The 12,140-nt window shown below is 36.7% G+C and overlaps 1 protein-coding gene and 1 pseudogene across 7 annotated transcripts in view; both read right to left on the reverse strand.

Moving 5' to 3' along the window:
- LOC136027568 (microtubule-associated protein futsch-like) overlaps positions 1–12,140 on the reverse strand; it is a 682,876-nt gene that overhangs the window by 120,726 nt on the left and 550,010 nt on the right. The gene's annotated exons all lie outside the window — the stretch shown is intronic.
- Positions 2,495–3,108, reverse strand: LOC136026794 (probable RNA-binding protein 46; annotated as a pseudogene).

The raw sequence follows: 12,140 nt of genomic DNA on the forward strand, positions 1-12,140 counted from the left end.
TGAAAAAATATAGCCCAAAATAATCAATTTATATGTTTTACCGTTTCTTGATTTCATCAGAGTTGATTAAATTTTAGGGTGCACGGGTTGAACCAAGAATGACACACAGCAAAATGGATGGGAAATACATAATTTGGGATATATTATTTGCACATTGGGGGAGGTTGGGATAATGTATAGTGGAACGGCAGTCAAAATATTTTAACAACTATTATACTGCATATTATGAAGTAAGAATTGTTTTCTTAACATGTTTCCCTCTGAACAACCCCAGTTCTAGGCTTAAAGCCTACCTTAATTTCAAATAAACTAGATCAAATTTGAAAGAAGATGGTAGGACAGCCATTCCTAGGGTCGGTGGCGTCCGGGGAAAAATTAATCACAGCATCCCCCCTCCCAAGTCAAATATAAGCAAAACAAGCCGAATAAAAGTGAAAAATTTGATCACTGGTCAACTCTCTAGCCGTACCCCCAGCTACAGCGTCCAGGGAAGCTTTCCCTGGTCACCCCTCCTCCTTTTGAACGGCTGTGGATGGTAGGCAAATTTAGCCAAAAGCTAAAGATGTGATTATTCATTCAGCCTCATTTTCCAAAGAAGACTAGGCCTATTCTATGAGGCCGAGGAAATAAACTATCAACCTCAACAAGTGTAGGGGAGACAAAAAGTAGCCTAATACCACCTCACTTGAAGCTAAAATAAGGGCTGTTGAAGAAGTCCTAGGGGCAAGGCAGGCGTGGTAATCTACTGATTTTTTTTGGTAAAATTCTAGGGTCAATGTTGATATTACCTGAACAATTGTTTAGGGTCATGAAACTATTGTTAATAGATGCGTTTTGACTTTCCGAACATCTTTTCTCTTGCAAAACTACCGCAACTCACCGTTAAGGAGTTATTCCGGCCCAAATATTCTTGTATTTATACATACAGAATTGCAATCATTTCCGTTTCGTTGATCGGACATTTGAAAATCGCGAATCTGTAATAGTTTAGAAACAAATATGGGCTATATATTTGCACATTAGGGGGGTGGGGGTAAAGCATAGTATATATTAAATACGCAAACTAACCATTGCTGTATTTAATATATGCTATGCTTTACCATCCCTCCCCCCCTAATGTGCAAATATACAATAACTCCATAACGGTGGGTTTCCGGTAGTTTTGCAAGAGAGAAAAGATGTTCAATAAGTCAAAATGCATCTATTAACAATAGTTTCATGACCCAAAAAAATTGTCCCGGCACTGACCAAAGAAACTGCTAACTGACAATTAAGGTAAAGGGTCATTTTGTCAAAATTTCGATAGGACCTGTCAAGTAGACTAGGCAAGTTTCTTTAGACTTGGAAGTCAGAAGAGGGTTAGCATTGGAGCCTGGGAATATCTTCCCGGAATATGTTTTTCGCCCTGGATTTATTACTGAGAGTTTCATTTTTCCCCAACCTTAAGCCTTTCCAAAATAGCTAAAAACAGCAAAACTAGAATTTTACCTTTTTTTCAGTGGACTCCACAATAAAGAAATGTTGGTAAAATTCTAGTTAATTGACTTCTTGCTATCTCAGACAGGGTTTAGGCTAGGAAAATGAAACTTTCAGGGATGACTCAACAGACTAAAGTATGTCCCGGGAAGGTATTTTGAAGCAACTACCTCTACTCCTTCTCCCTCAAGAAGGCCCTGACCTTTGATGACCTTTAAAAATATGTGTGTTATAAAAGTGAAACCTTGCAAATTAGATGTTCTGCTTAATTGAAGTACAACAAAATTGTTTTCAGCTTCATAATTTTGCTCAATTCCATTTTATAAGGTTTTAAAGATATGCAAATACATTTCCTAAATCTTGAAAAAAAAAACAAAAAAACATTGATATGGCTCAAAATCCTACTCAAATAACAGGAATTGCATTTTCAGAGCTAAAGGCAGAAAAAAAACAACTAGTAACTGAAAATTAAGGTAAAATGTTGTTTTGTCAAAATTTCAATATGTATAGACCTGTCATGTAGGCATATTTCATGGCCCTCTAGAGGGAGAAGGAGTGGAGGTGGGTACTTTAAAATACCTTCTCGGGACATACTTTAGCCTGTAGACCCATCCCTGAAAGTTTCATTCTCAAACCCTTTCCGAGATAGCAAGAAGTCAATTAACTAGAATTTTACCGAAATGTTTATTATTTGATAATTTGTAATAGCTTTCAGGGGATGGTCCATTGTCTAATCTAGGCTATATTCCGTAATGACTTTTGAAGTATATTTAACTACCTCCTCCCCCCCCCCTTTCAAGGGAATTTCTCTTAAGCATTAGAAACAACGGAGAACTAGAGATAGGAACCTGAAAATGGGGAGTAGCTTAATTAAGGCCCTGTCATTCCTGAAAGTTTCTTAGGCTATCCCAGCCCTACTAGAACTTGTCTAGGCTACTTTCTAAGACACAAAAATCCCCTCATATAGCCTAAGATTTTAACTTTTTTCCTGTCCTTACTGGGAGAGGGTCGAAGCTCCCTATGAAACAGAAAATGGATCATTAGAATCTGTGATTAGGTCTATAACAAAAATTAAACTTACATTTTTCATGATTTCGTCACTGACTATAGGCTCAGGCTCAGACCAATCGACTGCTACTCTCTGCTCAAACAAAAGAATTTTTGTGGCAGCAATTTGCGACGTGCCATCGCTGCCGCTTTATGGCTCTCATATTCCACAAATGCAAAGCCTCGCGATTTGGATTTGTCAGCAATACCAGGGTAGCAAATGACATCAACAACTCCTTCCGTAACTCGAGATATTTCATCAAAGATTTCTTCTCGATTTTTATCTTTAGGTAGGCCCCCACTGAACAGTCTGCAATTATCAATCGAAACAGTGACTCCTAGACGATAGTTGGGACGGATTGGAATTCTATCAAGTTCCTTCACAACCCTGGCTGCCGCCTCCGGGGTTGAATAAATTACAAAACAAAAGCCAGGATTTGTTCCAGAGAAATCCATCATCAGCCTCATTTCATAAATAAATCCTACTCTTCCAAAAATCGGAACTAGTGTATCTTCGAAAATGTCTCTCGGAAGCTTGTCAATAAAAACTTCACTCCCTTTGGGAGGCGGGGGCCCCATCCAGTTTGGTGCCCATTATTTCATTTAACAGCATAATTACACTATGTGCATCTTTTTCATTGTCTTCTAACGCTTTCAACTTATTTTTTACATGCGAGTCCAAGAGCTCCCTTCGACTATTGAATGGAAATTCAATCGTCGAGATTAAGCGTAATTTGAAGCCAGTACAAAATTCTGGTCCACCCTTTAGTGCTAGGCTCCCAAATGATCCCAATAATATTCCGATGAGGCTAGTTAGTGATGCCAGTGATAGTGATACTGAGACATTAGTACCATCGACCAGCACTCCTCAGACAGTATCGACAGCTGAAAGACCTGCTAGTGCTATTGTCAGCCCAAATGACTTGTTTCGACCAGGTTCTCGTAATGTAGCACCCAAAGGAAGCCATTCGCCAAGAAAGAAGTTTAATGAAAGACATCGTGGTGGTTTTTCACGTGATTTTTATGACAATAAACACCGAAGTGAGTTAGCGGATATAAATAACCGCACTTGTGGGTATTATCATGTTGCCTTTCCCCCGACTAAGACTAGTAACGAGCAATCTCAACCAAAGGCTAGTGATGTTAACGTGCTAACAGAAAGCGTAGAAACATAGGATATAGAGGGCCATATACTGAGTCTAGTGTCATGGAATATACAAGGATTACGTGATAAGTTGACCTATTTATATGACGATTTATTTTCGTTTGATGTGATTTCGCTTATTTAAACATGGAACGATTGTTCTCCTATATCACCTCTCCCCGGGTATTTCGTTGAACAGACCGTGCGTAATGTAGCAAGAAATAATAGACATTATGGTGGCATTTTGGTTTTGGTTAAAGCGTCTGCTATTGACGGCTATGAGAGAATTAGTAGTAGATCTGAAAACTTGCTTTGGCTGTCTATTTATTTGAAATGTGGGAAGTAATTTTCAATGCTTATACCGGCCTGGAGGCTGAGATCCCAGATGTATTGATCCCAGATTTAGGTGATTTTGTCCCAATTTGTTGTAGAATACCACGAAGCAACAAGGATGAAAAAAGAAAAATAAATGCATGGGAAAGAAAGCTCCTGGCGTTTTGTGGGGAACATGGTCTGATGATTGCGAATGGTAGGTTTGGGAATGATAAGGGTAGGGCCGAGTTCACTTGCCTTTCGGGTCCAACTCCAAGTGTTGTAGATTATGCGCTAATTAATACGCAATTTGTACCTGAATCAATAAATATGGGAGTATTAGATTTAGTTGGATCTGATCATAGAGCTATTATGCTTGAGGTGAAGATTGGGCAGTTTGTGAACCACGGTTCACGAGTAAGAAATTTCTATAATGCGGATTATAGAAAAATAGGTTTAGAAAAACGAATTAGAAATGATTTAACAGATAAAGATATTGAGGCATTTAGAAGGGAGCTCTTGGACTCGCATGTAAAAAATAAGTTGAAAGCGTTAGAAGACAATGAAAAAGATGCACATAGTGAAATTATGCTGTTAAATGAAATAATGGGCAGTTGTGCATAATCATATGGCCTGACTAAAAAAATTAAAAAAGAATGAGGGATATTTTGACTTGGATTGCAAGTTAATGAAAGAAGAAGCAAAATATTTATTAAATCGTTTGAATGAATTTGATAGCGCGGAAGATCAAAGTCTAAAATTGGCTAAATATAAAGATAAAAGAAGAGAATATAAAAGTTTAATAAAAAGAAAAAAAAGAGTACGAGAATAAGAAGAAACTGGACATTGCTGATGATTTTAGAAATAAAGATTTTAAAAAGTTTTGGGGCTATATAAAGAATGATAGTGGAAGGGGAAATGTTAATACCCAGGCTGTTCCGGAAGCTGATTCATGGCCTGATTACCTAAATAATTTAAAAGGTGTTTGTGCAGATCTTCAGGAGGTAGCGCATACCCCAGAGATGGTTATTTATCCCATGAGAGAACATGATTACGATTTAGTGGGTGATGTGAATGGCCAAGAGATTAAGTCAATATTTAAGAATTTAAAAGGTGGTACTGCTGCGGGTGTTGATGGTATACCAATATTGTTATTTAAGAATTTTCTTTCCATTTTGATCCCGATAATTGTTCTTCTTTGTAATAAGGTGTTAAGGTCAGGGCAATGGCCAAGCGCTTGGAAGACGGCATTGTTTATACCACTTTTTAAGAGAGGAAACCCGAAGGCTCATGAAAATTATCGTTTAATAGCACTTGTCCCTGCTTTAAGTAAGGTTTTGGAGAAAATATTAGATACCAGGCTTTCCCATTGGTTAAATAAAAATAATTTAATACATGAGGAACAAGGAGGTTTTAGGACAGGTATGGGACGACAGATAGTGTGTTTACTTTAAAGGCATTAATAGATCAATATGGAAAGAGTAATTGTCTTTATGTGGGATTTCTGGATCTCCATAAGTCTTTTGATAGTGTCGACAGAGAGTTATTGAAGGATGCCCTGCTAAATATTGGCCTTCCCCATTCATTTGTTACATTGATAGTGAGCATGTATACTTGTGTGAGTGGAATCATTCAAGTTGGTAATAGGTTTTCGAAGCTTTTTTATATTAAGCGGGGAGTAAAACAGGGCAGCACCCTTTCACCTAAGTTGTTTAATATTTTTATTAATGGTGTTGTTAATTTTCTAGAGAATAGATGGGCTCCGAAAGTTAGCCTAGGGACTCAAAAACTATCTCTCTTATTATTTGTAGATGATATTGCTTTGGTGGCTAATAAACCGCAAGATCTACAGACTCTTTTGAATCTCATAGAAGAATATTTGTATATAAAAAAGTTAAGGCTGAATACTGAAAAGAGCGAAGTTGTTATTTTTAAAAAAAGGAAGGTTGGGGACGATGAAAAATATACATTTGAATTTAATAATAAGGAACTATTTATAAGTAAAAGAATAAAATATTTAGGCTTTATCTTATCGGAAAATGGAAGCCTAAGGAGTCATGTTGATGAAATAATTAAGAGAGGTAGGGTGGCCATGTCAGCTATATTTAGAAATCCGACGGTAATGGGGATCAAAAACCTAAAAATGCATAAAAGAATATTTAACACAAAAATTTTACCCGTGATAGAATATGGAGCAGAGATATGGGGTGGAGAAACGGTGCAGCAACTGGAGTCCCTTCAGCTCCAGTATTATAAAAGAGTGTTTGGTCTACATCAGACAACTCATTCACAGATTCTGAAAGGTGATATGGGCCTGTTTTCTTTAAAGCTACGTAGGCATATTTTAATGCTTAGATTCTGGTTGAAGTTAACAAAGAGTAATGAAGATAGACTAGTAAGAGTGGCATATGAAAAGATGTTGAAATGTGGTTTAAAAACCTCGTGGCCAACCCAAATTAAATCATTACTATAAAAAGTAGGAATGCCTTATTTATGGAATAATGGTCTCTGCTCTCGTGATGTACTAACAAATTTAGAAAGCCAGGTACGATTTATATTAGAGAGTCAGGAAATTCAGCATTGGCAAGGGCTGGTTTTTGATTCTACAACCCTACAACATTATAATCAGGCAAAACCTAGTTTTGTGGAGGAAGTTTATTTTAAATTTAATTTACCGGCTATGATTCTACGTCGTTGGATTCAGCTTAGGGCAAATTGTCTTCCAATCCAGAACAGGCAAAAACGTTCGACAAAAATAAAATGATAGCTGGTCCTGATAGGCGGTATGTTTGTCCCTTTTGTAAAGATGATTATGAAGACTTGGATCATTTTCTCCAGAAATGCCCGGTGCTCTTGGATTTACGGGAAATTTATTTGCGTGGGATTAATTTGATGCTTCTGGGTATTCTACAAAATAGTAACCCAACCACAATATTTCGAGTGGGAGTATATATAGATAAATCTTTAATAAGAAGAAAAAGTTTTACTATGATTAATTTCTTTTGTAGTTAGATTAGGTACTTTTTGCGTTGAATTCTGTTTTTTTTGTGCGTGTTCGTACTGTTGTTAATTTTTTTGCTTGTTTGTTATTTGTTTATATTTTTGTGTGTATATGGCCCACGGGTTTTTGAAATACACCTATCTATCTATCTATCTATCTATCTATATTCGACGCCTTTATGCTTTATTACTGTAAAAAAATTGAATCTTTTTCAAAGCGACAACTTGATAAATACAATCAGTCTTGTAAAAAAAGAAAACGATTAAAAACAAAAGAAAAAACATCCGTTCAGAGGCGGAGGGAAAATACAAAAATTCCCAGCATTCATTTCAGTGAGAAACATTTCTGATTATATTGGCTTCATATTCATAGGTACACGGTCATGAATTAGTACACAGTGTCAAGCCATAAAAAAAATGGTGTATAAACATTGAGAAATCAGCTAGTGAGGATTTTTGTGCTTCTCTGCATGAAAAAATGACTCTTACTGCTACTAAAGTGCTTTTTAAGCGTTTTTTTTTTTGGAAAAATACAAGGTGTACCAACCGGAGTGGACACTGATATACTCTCTTCTCAAAATGGCATAAAAAATGCAAAGAGACTTGGCTCATCTCTGTCCGTAAAACTCGAGTTCGAAGACTCTTATTCTCACTCAGATTTTTTAAAGGAAGGGGTGAAGCTTTGCTACAAATTCACTCGGGTCTACCAACACAGAGAACTACCAAAATACTCTTTTAATTGTCGCTCCCCCAACCACTTTCAACACGGTTGTCTGGTTGATACTCCCAAATTTGCCTATTGTGCTGGAGCACACATTTGTACGAAAGATAAGCCATGCACCCCCCCCCCCTAGATGTGCTAACTGCAATCAAAATCACCCATCTTACAGCTTAGTTTGTCCTGTTACGCAAGAGAGACTAAAACTACCCCAATCCACATCAATGACTTTTCAGTTTTCTCTGATATCCTACAATATTAATAGAGCTATGGACAAAGACCTTTTCATTGATTAATTCTGCAGCCAATGTGATCTAGTTTGTTTGCAAGAGCATTTTTCACTTCAGCTAGCCTTAATTTTTTGCGGCGAAGTCCAAACCACATAGTATTTTCACCTCTGCCAGGGTAACTGATGGCCGTCCATCAGGGGGTCTGACATGCATATTTAAACGTGATGCACGTTTCCCCACCCCTATGCTTTATTATTATGATAAATTCTTCTTAGCAGTCCGTGTCGGATTAACTATTCTGATCAAGTCATATGTCCGCATGCTAATAGATCTAATCGCTCAATTACATTTTTTGCGAGTGCTTTTCTCTAAAAAATTAATTAAATTAATATTTCTCTAAAAATAATTTTAATTAAATTAAAAATTAATCATCTTAAAAAATTAATTAATTAAATTTCTCTAAAAAAATTAATTAAACGCTTAGTGTCTCAATATCTAAATTACATAGTGATTGGTGATCTTAATGCAAATATCAATACTGACTGTGTTAGAAAGGATTATGCTCTTGATTGTCTCCCGCTTTACCGCATCATTCCTAAATCTCTACCCTTCACCTATACCCATCACTCTGGAAGTATTACTGACATTGACCACGTTGTGTGCTCTTCATCTAATTATTGTTCCATTGTAACTGTCCATGATGATGATCATGATATTGACCACCTACCACTATCTGTGATTTTTTCGCTTCCGTATGTTCCAACAGATTTGAAATTCAAAAAGAAATCAAAATTTCGAAGTATAATTGGAAAAAGGCAGATATCTCGTTATGCATATCAACGCTTGCATCCCCTCTATATCCTATACGTGTACCTTATCATTTATTGCAGGTTAAATATGTCAGATCTGACAGAGTTTCTGAGTTAAATTTGTATTATAAAGAAATAGTATCTTGTTTGAAAGAAACTGAATGCAGAGCTGTTTTGTTAGAACGTATCCGTATTGGTTCTCAAAAATCAATCTGGTCAGCAGATCCCAACTTAAAGACTATGAAAAACAAAACTAAATACTGGCTTCGAGATTGGAACGATTGTGGCCACCCATAATCAGGGTGTGTTGTGGATTTAAAACAAAAAATTAAAGCGGATTACAAGAAGTATCTTAGGTCGGTAAGATATCGTGGCATGGGTTTCCCTGTGAATAAACATGAATGGCGTAAACTGATTAATTCTGAAAAGCTTGAAAATGATTATTCTTCCAGCGATGCCACACCCCAATCTATCCAACAGAAGCATTATTCTTCATTTTTTTTCTGTTTTTAACTATTCTGTACATGCTGTATTCTCATCTCGTTACATATTCTGCTGTTTGTAGTTGTATTTAGAATCTAAAATCTGATTCTATTGATGTAGATGGGATATCTGAAGTTCATCCTTCGGAAAGTTGCCCTGTCCTTGTTTTCCATTTACAGTTAATGCACATTAACCATGCGTATATGCACATCTAGTGTTCCAGAGAGATTACTGTATGGCACTATAAGCTCAATATTAAAACGGGAAAAATATCCTGTTGATTGATCTTCATACCAGCCCATTACTGTCTCTTGTAATATAGGTATATTGCTTGAATATATAATTATTCCCCAGAAGCGGATCCGGGGGGGGGGGCAGTGGGGGCCTGCCCCAACCAAGATTTTTCTGGCACCCTTATTCCCGTTCCGTTCTTTTTTCTTGTTTTTATTCTTTTTTTAAGTAAACTTGTCAATTTAGTCAATGACTCGTAGCTTATTTACCCAATTAACAACAAAAAACAGAGCTTTCCTAAGAACGTAAAGAGCACAGTTGAAACTTAAAACAAACAAAATCTATTTATCTTCAGCAGGTTCAGTATCAGTATCAGCAAAATTGGCATAAAATCGTTGTTTGCTGCTAGTTCCCCCCCTATTTTAAGAACATGGAAACTTATGTTTCGATGAATCAGTTTTTCTTCGTGTTACTAGATAAACGTTAGGTAGCACCAGAGGCTATAGCTATTTGTCAATCCACAATCTGACATTAGATTGAAAAGTAGCTTTGCATCTAAAAGTTCAAAATGTACGCAAAGAAAAAAAATCCGGATACGAGCAAAGAATGGATAAGAGACGAAGACTGATGACTGAATGCGGAAGGGGATCGAAGGATATTTCCAGATATTTTAGTAAAATATCCGAAAATATCCAGAAACCGAAAGGTAAGTTCTGACTAATAATAAGCCCCCTGCTCCCTCAAAAAATTCTTAGTTTTAGTTTTGTGACTAATTAGATAGCGAATCGCCCAATAGAACTTTCGTGTGAAAATATCTATCAATCTACTTATTTCAATTATACAGCTAATTTGGTTGAGCTTTTTTGAACCGCCCCTGCCCCCTCCCCACTCAAAAAGTCCTTAGTTTTAGTTTTATGACTAATTAAAAAGCGAATGGCCCAATAGGGCTTTCGTGTGAACAAATCTATATATTCATTGTAATTATATAGCTAATTTGGCTGAAATGAGATGAATGAAAGAGTTAAAACGATTTAGGCAAGGAACAGATCCATGGGATCGGAGGGGGCAACTTTCCCCCCAAGAGACTCCTGGAACCCTCATTCCGATTTTTTCTTTTTTTTATATTATTTAAAATAAACTTGTCAATTTAGTGTCCGCCTCGAGTCACAACGGCACCTTTGGTCCAGTGACCCCCGCGCCCAAAATTTTGCTCTTGATCTGTTAAGAGATTTAAACATGGAACTGCTCGCACGATCAGTTTACAAATCATTTCGTCATAAAATTATAAGATATACCTTGTTTTCAGGAAAAATGAATTATATAATTAATCTTGCTTGCTTTGTGAAGTGCTGATTCTGAGGGTAGATCTTCATCTTAAGATTGTGCTTTCTTTTTCTCTTTTTTTTTTGGCAGATTTTTTTGGCTCTCTTTCTTAAGAGCCCGTCGATTTAGAGTACGGTTTCTGAGAATCATTGATGGGGTTATAATAAGGATGGGTCACGGGAGGGGAGACACATTATAAAGGAGCTTTTGGGAAATGTTTTGGACATTTGAGTTTGCCGATTGGGATTTGGGAGAGCTAATCCACATGCCCTATCTTATTCAGCTGCCTGACTGTAGTATGGTGCAGGGTAGAATACTATCTTCTTAGAACGAAGTCCTAGTGGAAAATCGTCTATGTCATTCAAACATAATATGGTAGTTGGAAACAGCCCTGATTGATAAGGTCAACGTAGATTAGCTGATTCACAAGTATCAATTATCTCAAGCTATATCGTCCTTGCAAGACAATTTGGGAGACTATTCAGATTTTTTTTTATTGCTCTTGTCTCCCTCCCTTTCGTCATTGACTACTCCGATGTTAGCCCCATATTTTTTTTATTATTATTACCGTGAAATTATGGGGAGATAAAGAGATAATGACCTTATCAGTGTCTATCTCATCGTATATTATTTCGTCTGCCGTAACTACAGCTTCTTTGATAGAAGCACATTTCTTGGGACCCATCCGCAAAACAGAGGTGATTGCCTGCTACAAAACATGTGAAAAATTTTAGGTCCGCGAAACATGCAACGTTCCCTTTTGGGGAACACTTTTGGTTAACTGATACTGCATCCTCTATTTGTAGACGTTTTGGTGCAATTGTTGCATAAATTCGAAGAGAGGCGATTATAGAACAACAAAACGCTAAAACAAGAGGTTTCAACCACTTGTCTTCCCTAGTATTCCATTAAAAATAGATAGCTTTCAAAAACTTACTTTTTCCCATATTTCACAGAAATTCCAGAGAATCAAACTAAACTAAATTCAGGTCCGACTAAATTTGAGAACTTCTCTGATTCTTCTAACAGTTTAAGGGACGCTTAAAATTTGCTTTAGCTGCTACCGTGTTAGTTATAAAAAAATTAAAGTAATGTGTTCCCAGATGGGAATGTTGGGCGCTAATGGGTTAAGCTAGAAATTATTAAAGCACGTGTAAAAACAGCATTTTGACCGTTTTCGGCAAAATGCCCTAAATTGAGACAAGATAGAACATCCAAGACCATCCATTTCTGAAGTGAACAATATCATCATAAGAAAACGATGTATCTCTACTTAGGGTGCATTTTTCAGAATATTTTTCTTATTTTTCCCCGCTTAAAGAGTAATTTCACACAGAAAAAATGACCCAACTGGTTCTAACGAGGGG

This window comes from Artemia franciscana, chromosome 5 (assembly GCF_032884065.1).
Source record: "Artemia franciscana chromosome 5, ASM3288406v1, whole genome shotgun sequence".
Classification (NCBI taxonomy): Eukaryota; Metazoa; Arthropoda; class Branchiopoda; order Anostraca; family Artemiidae; genus Artemia; species Artemia franciscana.